The 12,941-nt window shown below is 34.5% G+C and overlaps 1 long non-coding RNA gene across 1 annotated transcript; it reads left to right on the top strand.

Annotated features, from left to right (window-relative positions):
• The first annotated feature begins 2,545 nt into the window (after nucleotides 1–2,545).
• On the top strand, nucleotides 2,546–3,340 carry LOC138125080 (uncharacterized). The gene is made up of 2 exons (XR_011157336.1): nucleotides 2,546–2,852; nucleotides 2,911–3,340. It is a non-coding gene; the product is annotated as an uncharacterized lncRNA (long non-coding RNA).
• The last annotated feature ends 9,601 nt before the right edge of the window (nucleotides 3,341–12,941 follow it).

Raw genomic sequence — 12,941 nt, 5'->3', positions numbered from 1 at the left:
CTGTTGTTATTGAAACCAACCTAACCGATAATCGTTTACTATTCATTCCTTATTGAAAATTTAAATAAGCCGTACTAATTTCTTTTAATTTGTTATAATCCCTATGACACGGCATTATAAAATTATTATTTTATCATTTTTTCACCGCATTTAGTATTTAAATGGAAAAACTCGATGACGTGCATCGATGTATTCATATATTCCTATATATACATAATACTAAATTTATAGCAAGAACTATTCTTTGAATATTCTTTTGGAGCAAAACTTTGTCGAGCCAGCGTATGTCAGATTTCGTTTGGCTAACATCCAAGAAGGAAATATTCGCAGCTAAATTTTCCTAAACGCCGTTTAAGAAGAGCAGTGCGGACTGAAGCTTGATTTTATGATAATGGTCGATCCCACAGAGATTTCTCGGGTGCAAAACGCTTAGTCAGGCCCAACTATTCCAGAGACGTAATTTTCGAATTACCCTTCACCAAATACACTCTTTTAAAACATTTATTTCAACTCCACTTTCTTAGATTGAAATTTGTTGTATAAGTTCTTTAATAAGGACATTTATTAATATGTAATATTATAAAAAATATAATTATAAATAAATAGAAGGGTATACTATTGACAATATCTATTTCATTAACAAGAATACAACTTTCTATAACAAATAGTAACTGTGGATAAGAAAACAAATATTTTGTAATTTTTAAGTTTCTATCATTTTGTTAACTCAGTGTAGACATAACATATTATTTAAATAATAACTGAACTAGGTCATCACATAAGAATAAATCATGAAATCACATAATCAACAACCAGATTTGGGTTTAAAATTTTTACCAATATATTAACAAATCGCTTGATATTCCTAAAGAATAATTTTGAGGGTTACTAAGATAACAATCTTTATAAATAATGAAACAGCGATGTCTTTATATAACTATTGGAATATAGATGAGGCTACTTAAAAATAATGCGACGCAATGTGCTTCGAATGCAGTTTTGCGCTATGAAAGCTTTCTATCCTTTCTAATTTCAATAAACCACGTTCATTACCACAAAGTCATTAACTATTATAATGATTTAAATCAACGAAAACGGCCGAATTCCATCTCGACATAATCTAATGAGACTGTGAGATTTTTTATTTTATGAAACAGGTCTGCAATGTCCTGGCGTCGGTCCTGCTTCCAGTTCGTGCGTAGGCGGGGCCGCCACAAATTGCAACACTGCGGCCACCGATTTCGCCGCAGTTCCAACTTTTTACGACCCTCCAATTTGCGACGAAAAATGGACTTTCTAATGTTAGGCAGTTTTCCTTACGTCATCTTATGGTGATTGGTTTTTGAATTGTGTCGAGTACACTTTTCTTCCAGAAGCTTAACGGTCTAATGCGATTAAAAATTCGTGTTGTGAGCTTTCTTTTCGAAACCTGTCCATGACAGTGCAATATAGAGTGGCGATTGTTTCTAAAGTCACCGCGATCGTTGATAAGTTCCTGTTCATTGATTATTCATGACTCTTATTTGATTTACCGATAGTTTAATAGAATATATTGATTCAAAGGTGGTACTGGAATCTATAATAGCTTGTACAAATTCATGTAGGTAGCCAGGAACAAAACTGTCGGTTTTTAGATGCACAGTTTCCGCTATTAAGTGTTAATTTACGATGATAAAATTATGAAACTCCGTGATGTAAGAGCTGAACACGCGACGAGATCAACTTTTAGTTTCAAGAGGCGGAGTGATGCTGCCGCCGTTTATTTATTTATAGTCGGGTTATCAGTGTTCAGTAATCGTATATTTCATTTGTCAACAAGTGTAATGAGATGCGGGCACGCGGCGCGCCCAGGGCGGGGCTCTTAAGCAATTATCAGCACTGCAGGGGCCAGCCACCCCCAACCGCAATCAGGACAGCGACAGCCCGCAGAACTACTCCACCGCTTAAATGGTTTTCTTCTTTTGTCGTGGCACTTATGGCAAAGTATCGGAAATAGCAACTCAGCAAGCTAATCTTTATAGAAGAAACTCCTTCCTCCATTTATCTACACTCACTTCAACTTACAATAGAGCTTCAAAAGTAGTAAAAATTAATAGTATAATTTTTGTCTTATTTCAACTGATGAGAAAGATAAGTATAGAAAAGTTGACTCTGAATGAAGCTTTTTGTATGAAATTTTTCATCGATAAAGTTAAAATAACATTTAAAGAACATTTCCAAAAATTATATTAAATGACATAATTATTTGAATTTAAGATGCAAATAACTACTGCAATATTAAGTATGAAACAAAACTTGATAACTTGAAACCCATTATGACGTGACCATTAGAAATGTATGTAGGCTCTGGAGTTGTGACTATTGTTTTTTTTTTTTTGGAACTACTACTCCAAGAAAATCACGTGAAATGAGCAACTAATTTAACATTTTTAGATACACTAAATGTGGTTGTTAATATCTTCATCTTCTCCAAGAAAACAATAAAATAGAACACTTATTGAATAATAAGAAAAATCAGTAGATATCCATGTTGTCCAGTGTTACTATAGTCTATTTTTTCCTGGTAGGCGCGTGCGTGCGCATTTACAAAATCCTGCAACGAAATGCGACTTTCCTATTGGTTACTTTATTTTCCTACTTACACTAAAGAAATGTGCAATATTACAGTGTTCTGTACTGTCAATCAGGTCCAAGCTGCCATTTTTGTTTCATCGTGTCTTAGTTTTCCTTTCGTGTTTTGTGTGTATTTTGTGTTGTGTCCGTTTATTTATTAAAAAAACAGTTCTTAGTTCTTAGAGGTTAAGAAGTTTTTATATGTCAACAAGATGTCTTAATTTCGATCACCAAACGGCGTAAGTTTGAATTTATGCTAACATCAAGTAACAGTTTTTTATTAATGCATATTTATAGCAAATTTCTCACAAGCCGAGAAAGAAATGATCGTTTAAGTTATTCGTGGGATCTCCAAGGATTTTGCCGAGTTAACCAAGACGGCTCAAATGGAAAAAACTACAGATTATACTGGTATTGATTTCTGAGGTTTTTTTTGTTGTATCACAGCTTAATTACTTTGTGTTGACGGTTCAACACAATGATACTTGGCGGAAGAAAAGAAGTGTGGGCAATTACAGGCACTGAAGAAACCTGATAGGAAATGGATGAACATCAAAAATATCTCATTTGAAAAACAGTGCACTCATTTTTCTCTGCAAACAGAATTCCTACAATTGATGCTGTGTACAGGGAAGTGCAAAACAATGAAGAAATTCCAAACATCAGTCGTTCTAAGCTTTATAATGTTTTACACGAATTAAAATTCAAGTAAGTACTATCGCGGCCATCCAAAAGTGAACGTTTTTTTTATAGTTTGATATTTACTTTAAATCATAGGCGTCCTAAAATGTCAAAGTTTGACACTAGCGATAAAAAATTTATTGAAACTATTTTTTTTTAATGCCACATCTCTCTCCGATGCAGACAGCTAGGGCTATTGCAAAGCTAGAAGAAAATTGGTCGTTGGCTGCTGTGGCGAGAGAATTACATTGCAGTTGCACTAAGACTTGCATCTTCAATATAAAGAGGGGTTGGCAAGAAAACAGGCTTGAGGGGCCAATGCGAATAGGTGTTGGAAAGGTTTCTTTACTAAAGTTTACTTTCACTTTAATAATGTATTAATTACTTCTCAGTCTCAGTTTTATTATTACAACTTTTTATTATTAAAATAGTAACGCCTGTTAATAGAAAGAGAAGACATATCTTGGCGAAGAAGATATTTACGGGAAATAAAAAAAATACGCCAAGAAGGGAGACCTTTTCTGGTTATTAGAAATGATTGTAGTCGAAGCTGTTATGAAATTTTTGCCGCTTTCATGTGAACTGACAATTATTGTCGATGTCACTGTAATTTTTTTTAGGTGAACAGTGCGGTGTTGATTATTTTTTTTTTTTTTTTTTTAATTAACGATTGAATCCAAAAGTATCGAATTGTTTTGTACATAATTTAACTCCTGTGTGTATAAAATAAAAAATGTTGTACATATAATATTTGTTATCAATTTTTCCACGAGTTGATTCATAAACTTTTTTGTTTACATTTTACAAATTATACAAAAATTAAATCATAAACATGAGTTTTAATCTGCAACCACAAATACTGATCCCCCTAGATAATATGCAACCAAAAATACTAACAATTCCTGCATCCTGCTAAAAATCTTAGCTATGTGATTCTACCTTTCGGAGATGCGCACGCACGCGCCTACCAGGAAAAAATAGACTTTAGAGTCTATCATGGGATCAGGATACGAAGCTAATAGTTACTTCACCCTTTTTACGAGTACTATTACGGGCAAAAAAAGTGGGACATCAACGTCATTGTCTTGACTTTTAATTAATGTGAAATAACCCTTACCTGATTCTAACCCTACTTTGAATTGATTGACGTTGTCATTATGTATTGTAGGTTGTAGGGAATGATTGTAAATAAGCACGTAGTGAATATTTAATGCAAAATTCTAATCAAAATCTACCTTTATCAAAAGAAGAGGGCATTTGGAAAAGGAAAATAGGAGTATACAATAAATTTTTAAACTGGTACCTGGAATAGTGTCAAAAAAATGACAATAAAGCTTGAACTACATCGAATTTTTCAAAACTGACAGAAATTTGATGTCCCACTTTTTTTGCCCGCAATAGTACGGTGCGATCAATTAAAAAATAAATCGAGTCGGCGTGTTACATAGGTTGTTACAAAGATATAAATAATTTTGAACGAAAACAGTAGCATGTTCAAATAGTTAAGCAAAGTTATTGAAAAATGTCACCATCTCTCGAATACGAAGGTGAGATGTTTAGTTTTCCCAGAACATAAATAACAACTCAAAATTCAAAAAGTGACAAAAAAATGGTGCCGCAAATTTCGATTCTGCGACTCTATTTTATGATCATGGAAAAAATCAGATTCAACACACATGAGCAAACGTGCATTTAATCACTTGTACGGTTGAGGTCCTCGCCTTCGGCTCAGACGCCCAACTTCCGTACTTGTGATTAAATCCACTACTTTGCTCACTTGTATTGAAAATAGCTATTTTCAAAAGCTGGCTTCACCCGACAATCATTTATAACTTTATAAGATACCCTGTATTTAACTGACCTGGTGCCGCTGGGTGGTATCATTTGAAAAATTTAGTTTTTTTGCAAAAACGAATGGCGACAGATTTTAATGTTTCTACTGACTAAAATTCTTCTGTTATTGCTTACGTCGATTATGATGATTTAAAGTTATACGCAGCACTCGAGATATGAAACGAGAATTAATTCCAAAAATTCAAGTAAAAGTAAAAATTACTGTCATTTCCCGCAAAACCAAAAGTCCGAAAAAATCAGTCGGTATGTCAAAATTTGGCATCTTGCGTCTATAATAACTCTGCTGATTTTTGTTTTAATATCTTGAAAAATGGAGCGTAAAAGAGGGGTGAATATCTACTAATAATCTAGTTACTTGACACCTTATATCGGGTGTTCATTTAAATGTATCCTCAAAGTTGGCATTGAAGAGTCGATTGTGAACGCACCACGTAAGATTTAAACAGCTGATCCGTGATCCGTGATCCGTAATCCGTATAGTCGACTCTTCACTACATTTAAATGAACGCACGATATGGATACATTTTGATTGAGACTAATTATAGCGATGTTATTAATTTTTTTTGCTTATTTCTATTTGAATGAGTTAGGTTAGAGCAATGCAACATACAGGTGAGTAATAGTATATTATATTACATACCTAGGCGGAAAGTATTCCATTTCTGTCGAGAGAACAATAGTTTACCGAGAGGCTTGCCCTCGAGGTGAACTAATTCTCGAAACACAGGAATGGTACTTTCGCCGAGGTTTGTATGTATACTATTTTATTCACAATCAATCATTTAATAACACAAGCAACATTATAATAAAAGACCAGACATTATTATTTTAAATAAACAACAAAAGCAAGCATATGTCTTAGATAGAGCTGTTCCAAATTCACACAATATAACACAGACATATAACACAAAAATTAATAAATATTTAAAACTCTCCGTTGCTATGAGAAATCTTTGGTGTTTAGAAAAAAATTTCGATTTTACCACTTATAATTTCAGCAACGGGAATAGTACCATAATCTCTTTTTAAAAATTTAAACATTTTGGACTTAGAGAACACATTAGTGGTTGAAATTCAAAAAGGTATAGTATTATACTCATGTCATATCGTGAGGAAGTTCCTTAACATTGACACAGAACATAAAACACAAAAAAGTCAAAATGTGGAGGCGAGACGCCGGTAATTATGTTGATAAGCACTGCACTATTACTTGATAGTATTATCCGTAATAGGCAAAATTGCCGTGCCGCCGGGTGGTGGAGGGTTAAGACAAAAATAAATAAATAAAAACAAACCTCCATAATTCACTGCTCCCAGAAATTAACGCATCACTAACATTTTCTGTAATACCTAATCAAAAAGTCTACAAACATTTGCAAACATGGATGCTATGATATGTTAAAAAAGTACGTGCAGAAACTAAAATACTCGTAGATAGCTTGTCTCCGCTTATTACAGATAAGGAGTTAACAGCACGTACAGTAAACGGTTATTTTTTTTTTGGTGGAATTGTATCATAATTTGTATTGTCTTGCTAGCGATATACAGTGCATTTTTTTTAACTCTTGCCATAGGGAATTGCATGGTAAAACTTGTACCCCCTGTTAACTTTTGTTCTGATCAAAATATTCAAACCATTTTTGGAACAAAGTTGGAAGATTTTTTAAACTATCGGATAGATTACAATTCAATATCCTAAACTGTCGAAAAAGTTGTGAAAAAATATTTCTAGCGCGCCGGAATAATAGTACGTCGAGCGGCCGCCAGAATAGCGTTCCTGTCGGCTCAACAAGCACCTGAGACCTGACTATCTCCACTTTTGACTTTTGTCACTTTCATTTAAAAAATAAATAGCGAGATCTCCTCGAGGCTATGATTAAAATAAATAATAAATAAAAATATAAAACCTAATTTTTGTTCCCATATCGCCTACTACGTGTTTTGTCAAATTATTTACGTTCATTAATTTCAACTTTGAAGAGTAAAATTAGTAAAATAAAACTGCTTGTCGTTCGTTGTTCAAACAGTATGCATTACATAGTCTTATTAATGATTTATTAAAAAAAAATAAAAATTCGCATCAAATCTGCAGTGGATCATAAGTTAACAGAGGGTATAATTTTTACCATGCAATTCCCAACAGCAACAGTTAAAAAAACGCATAAGAGGTCAACCAGAAACTGGGGAGGAATTAAGGGCAAGAATAACACGCGAAGAAACTTTCAAAATCGCTTGGGACATTGTCTAGCAGTCGAAGGAAAACACTTTGAACATTTCTTTTAATAATTTCTGTTAATTTGTTGAGTTATTTGTGCGTTAACGTTTTATTTTTTTTAATAAATAAATGTTTACATGTTCTGCCTTCCAAAAGCTAATTAATTTAATCATAGCCTCCAGGAGATCTCGCTATTTTTTAAATGAAAGTGACAAAAGTCAAAACTGGAGATGGTCAGGTGCTGGTTGAGCCGACACGGACGCTATTCTGGCGGCCGCTCGACGTACTATTATTCCGGCGCGCTAGAAAATATGTTTTTCACAACTTTTTCCACAGTTTAGGATATTGAATTGTAATCTATCCGATAGTTTAAAAAATCTTCAAACTTTGTTCCAAAAATGGTTTGAATATTTTCATCAGAACAAAAGTTAACAGGGGGTATAAGTTTTACCATGCAATTCCCTATGGCAACAGTTAAAAAAAATGCACTGTATGTATAATAATCACAAGTTTTGGTCACAATGAACCGAGTTTCTCGCAATTTAAGCCGTGATGAATGCATTGAAATGACTACATTGATGGGCGAAGGACATTTCCATCGTGCGCTAGCGCAAAGGATTGGAGTTTCGCAATCTGCCATTTTTCGGGTCATGCAACATTATAGGGAGACTGGAGATTATGTTAGGCGTCCTGGACTGGACAAGGAAGATCTGAGAATGCTCGCTGTCAGGGAACGCTTCACCAATACCTGACGTCTGCAAATGCAGCTAGCCCGAGGAACTAACGTTCGAATTGGCCTCGAAACCATTCTCCAATTTCTTCTAGAAGACAACTTGCACATCCGACGCCGTGTTACTGGATCCTTATTAACAGCAGCTCATCGGGAATCACGTCTGCAGTTTGCCGAAAACCATGCCAGATGGCAGTGGCGGCTCGTGAATCCATAAATAGGGGAGGCATGTTTTGACAAGATTAAAAAATTGTACAATCAATAATTAATCTTTTAATTATATCGCGATTATGTTTAACGTAAAGATTCAATGTGAATTTTTCTCGCATCATCTAATGCTGTTGTTACATTTAATTTGCCTAGTAACTAAAACTTACACACTTGGATTAATGTGTTCTTTAATCTTTAGACTTTCCATGCTTTTCACTTGAAGGGAATACATTTTTTAAATAACTGTATCCTAATTTGGACCGTACTGAATTTTCTGATCTTGGTCAGCTGGGGGAGGTAAAGACACGGTCTGCCTCCGGCCACGTTTGCAGTGTTTACATGCAATGTAGAACGATACAATTGGACGCGTTTATACGTACCTACATCAGAAATTAAAAATTGTTTTAAACGTTGCAGTGTTTACAACATCAAGTTCGTGAAATATACGTACGAAAACGAATCAAGTAAATAATTTTTTCTACTTCCTTCTCTAAAGTGTCACATTTTGCACTGATAAATAGTGTACAAAACGTCACTTTAAAAACGATTGTTCATTAGTCACAACTTGGTGTCCATTCGGGCGTTTTCGGGATATTAAACACGCTCGAAGTTTCTTTAAACACGGCTTGAATTTTTTGGACATATTTAGCTCTAGATCAAGTTGGTATTTTGACGTTCATCAGTTTCGCATCCGGCGTGAAAGAAAACGTCATTGCAGTGGAATAATTCGTTGTATTTTTCAAAATATATATATTCCTATTTGGTATGTTCATTTAGTTTGTATGTTTAAATTAACGTTTAATAAAAAAGTTGCTTGTTTCGTTTGTGTGTTCCATTTGTTAATTTGGTCGTAGAAAAAGTATAGTATTCAACTCGTTTATAAACTTCTCTAGACACTTGTTTATTAAACACTCGCTCCGCTACGCTTCGCTCGTGCCTAACATAAAACGCGTGTCTAAAGTGCCGTTTATAAATCTTGTTGCATAATATACTATAATATAATAAATTATATGTTTAAGGAAATTTTTGTGCTGTTTTTTTTGGGGAGGCGCTGCCTCCCTTGCCTCCCCTGACAAGCCGCCACTGCCAGATGGAATGATAATGAATGGGCACGAGTACTGTTCTCAGATGTGTCCAGATTTTGCTTGGAGTCATCTGACAGACGTGTAAAAGTAATTCGACGACTAAATGAACGCTATGCCCAATGCAACATTCTTGTAAGGCAACCGTAAGGAGGTGGCTCGGTTATGGTTTGAGGTGGTTATATTCTACAGCTCATGCCGATTTGCATGTTTTTCCCAGAGGGACAATGAATACGTGGTACCATTTGCCCCATTTATCGGGGATGATTTCATCTTTCAGCATAATAATGCAAGACCGCACAGTGTCAGAATTGTGTCCGAGTAGTGCTTCTATACAATGGCCAACAAGCAGTCAGGACCTTAACCCGATAGAAAATGTGTGGGACATGATGGGGCGACGAGTCTGGGCTCTTCAGCGACCTCCAGCTACGTTGGGTGAACTTGGTGAGCAGATAATCGCTATTTGGGACAATCAGGATCATGTCCACTGTTAACAGCATGGGTAGACGGTGTGAAGCCTTCATTCATGCTAGAGGTGGAAATACATATACGCTACTGAGCCATTTTCTCTAGTTTATTTTGTAGAAGCAGTTGTGACAATTTTTCTTTTTTTTAATTATTAAATATATTTTATTTTTTTTATAAAATCCTTATTGCAATTTAAAACACTCCCGAATAATAACTGATTTGTTGTGATTTATTTACAACTATCAACTATTTTCACATTTTACAAAGTGATGCGTTAATTTCTGGGAGCAGTGTATTATCGTTTATTTCGGCAAAATATTAAAACCTAGTATTATAGACGCGCACGATTGAGATTGTATTAAATTTTATTCGGAACCGTATTGTAAATATTGTAATATTGTAATATGCACATTCCTAACCTTATACTAGGGCGGAAAGTTAACCATTCCTTTTTATCTTTACTTCCCTCTCTTGGTCAGTAATAGGCCACTTTCCGCCCTATTATAAGGTTTTTCCAGTGGCGTACTTACTGAAAGTCGAAAAACGGTAGAAATGAAACTGCATCAAATTAATTGTTTATTTACTAAAAATGTAATGATTCCGAATAAAATAGTATACAAACCTCGGTGGGAATGTGTTTAATTCCTGTCTCGAGCATTAGTTCACCTCGCCTCTGCCTTGGTAAACTATCTTAGCCCTCGACAGGAATGAAACACTTCCCACCTCGGTATGTAATCTACTATCGAGTAGTAACGTACAGCTTTTCGAACCCCGTAAAGGATTATACGTGTACATCAACCGGTCAGTAATAGTGAAAAAAGGAGTCAATAATGTAATGTACTTAATGTACTTAATTTGCTAGGTAAGTTATTCAAACCTAAATTTGACAATTTAATCTACGTAGAAATGTCACTTAAAACAGTGACTTAATAACATTTATAAACTCGTCTACTCTTGAAATTTATTGAAAATTGATTATCCAAATTGTTTCTTTGATTTAAAATTTTTTAAATACTTTCTGAACGTATACGAGTGGCGTATACTGAACTCAAAATAAAGAACTTTTTCAGATTTGATGAGAAAACAAGTATACACTTAAAAATAAAAAGTTGACAATCGCTGCTAAAATTTAGTGAGCCCTGAAAACAGTTTAATTGGGTGATAATAAACTATTTCGATTTATATATCGATTGTCGCAATGCAATCATTACACTGTCACTACCATGACAGCCACTAGAGTCGATTGAAATTTTCACTCGTGTTTGTGAAATCATGTATTGAGTAGGATAACCTTTCTTTCCATACAAAGTTAATTATGATTTCAGACAGTGCTGCGGCTCAGTCAAAGAGACACTCATTCAATTTCAATTATACGGGAGATATGTGGCAGTTATTCCCATGTAGGTAGGTGGGACCACATTTGAATGTTAACGAGGCCGAAATCTGTCAAAAGTACCGCTTCCGCTGCGGTGCCGCCCGACACTTACGGATTACTGCACGCTGTAGACGGCGAACTTATTGTTTTATTGCTTCAGTTTGTTACTTTGTCTTGTCGTCGGGATATATTTTTTATTTCCAGACGTGCCGCTGTTCCTGCAGCTTTTCAATTCAATTATTATTGTCGGAAATACGGTAACCGACAACGCGTTTTATTTATTATGCCGCCTAATGGCTTCTAAAACGTGTAACATCGAAATGTTGAATCATCCACGTGAACATTTTCATTAATTTTTCTGTAGATGCGTAATTACGTCTGAATAGAAGAAACATTAATTTAATAATCAAGTCTGCTTCAAATAACGTTCAAAAAAATGTACCCAGGTGCTTGCTATTGTTTCAACGAATGTATGGCCTAGCTGCGTCATCCATCAGTCAAATGATCGATGTCAAATGTTATTTATTCAACGATGTACAGTTAATTTCAAAATTATAGAGTAGCTACAGTCCTACACCTCAAAAATCAGGGAGTCGATTTATTAAAGTTTTTTTCCACATGTAAAGATGCCTTTTTGAATTTGAACGTCATATTTTTTATATAAGTAGGTTAGGTAAGTTTGATAACATAAAATGTCGCTGATATTTTAGAACACCATAATATTGTCTGTTTTATCCTCTGCACGGTGCTCTTCGCGATATTATAATAGTGGGCTACCCTCTGAATCCACCACCCTTCTTCTAATTTTCGGTTATATTAGGCATTTTGTTTGTCAAAATTGACATTGATCATTGACAAAAAATGTAAGTGCATTTCACACTGTAGAAAATGAGGTCTATCTATAATATTTTTGCTAGTGTGACACGATACTAAATTTCACAGAAAATTCTGCGAAAATGACAAAGACAGGCTATGATGCTGATCGTTCATTGGTCCTGATCGAGGGTCTCTCTCATTTTATAACAAATTTTCTACAAAATTTAGCATCGTGTCATACAGCCTTTAGTAGGTATAAAACTGAACTTATTATTTTAATTTATTTTGTTCGTTCCAATAGCTTTCTTATTACTTACTTTATTTTTTTATCGGTAATTATTTGAAAAACATCTAAAATAAATTATTAGTTCTTACGCTGTCATTAGAATCTATAACTTAGATATTTATTTTCCCCATGTGACATAAAAATGTACATAAACTTCCAAAAACCGAAGCAATAAATAACGTCTGTCCGAACAAGATAACTGTATTGTAAGAATAAGGAACCGTAATTCATATGACCAAAGTTGGCAGGATGCTTATGACAAATAGCAAATCGCCGCCCTCTGGAGATATACTATCTATTATCTGACAAAAACACATGTACTTTGCAACCTCTGACCAAAACACGCCCACGCTACTGTCCATTATCTCTTGACTATGATTAAATGCCGAAAACATTAAAAACTTCCACAGATAATCCACTGTATGTACTTACTACTTAGTGCTTAATGAAAATTTAAATGAGTTAAGTGTACAACTTAGATTAATTAATGCTATTTATGGGTATAACATGAGAAAGTCAAATGGTGAAAGAATGTTATACATATGTATTGATAATAGTATTGTGAACAGTCATTTGGTATGAGCCAAACAATGATTTTCATGAGAATATAA

This window comes from Tenebrio molitor, chromosome 2 (assembly GCF_963966145.1).
Source record: "Tenebrio molitor chromosome 2, icTenMoli1.1, whole genome shotgun sequence".
NCBI lineage: Eukaryota > Metazoa > Arthropoda > Insecta > Coleoptera > Tenebrionidae > Tenebrio > Tenebrio molitor.
This window is presented reverse-complemented; position numbering and strand designations above follow the sequence as displayed.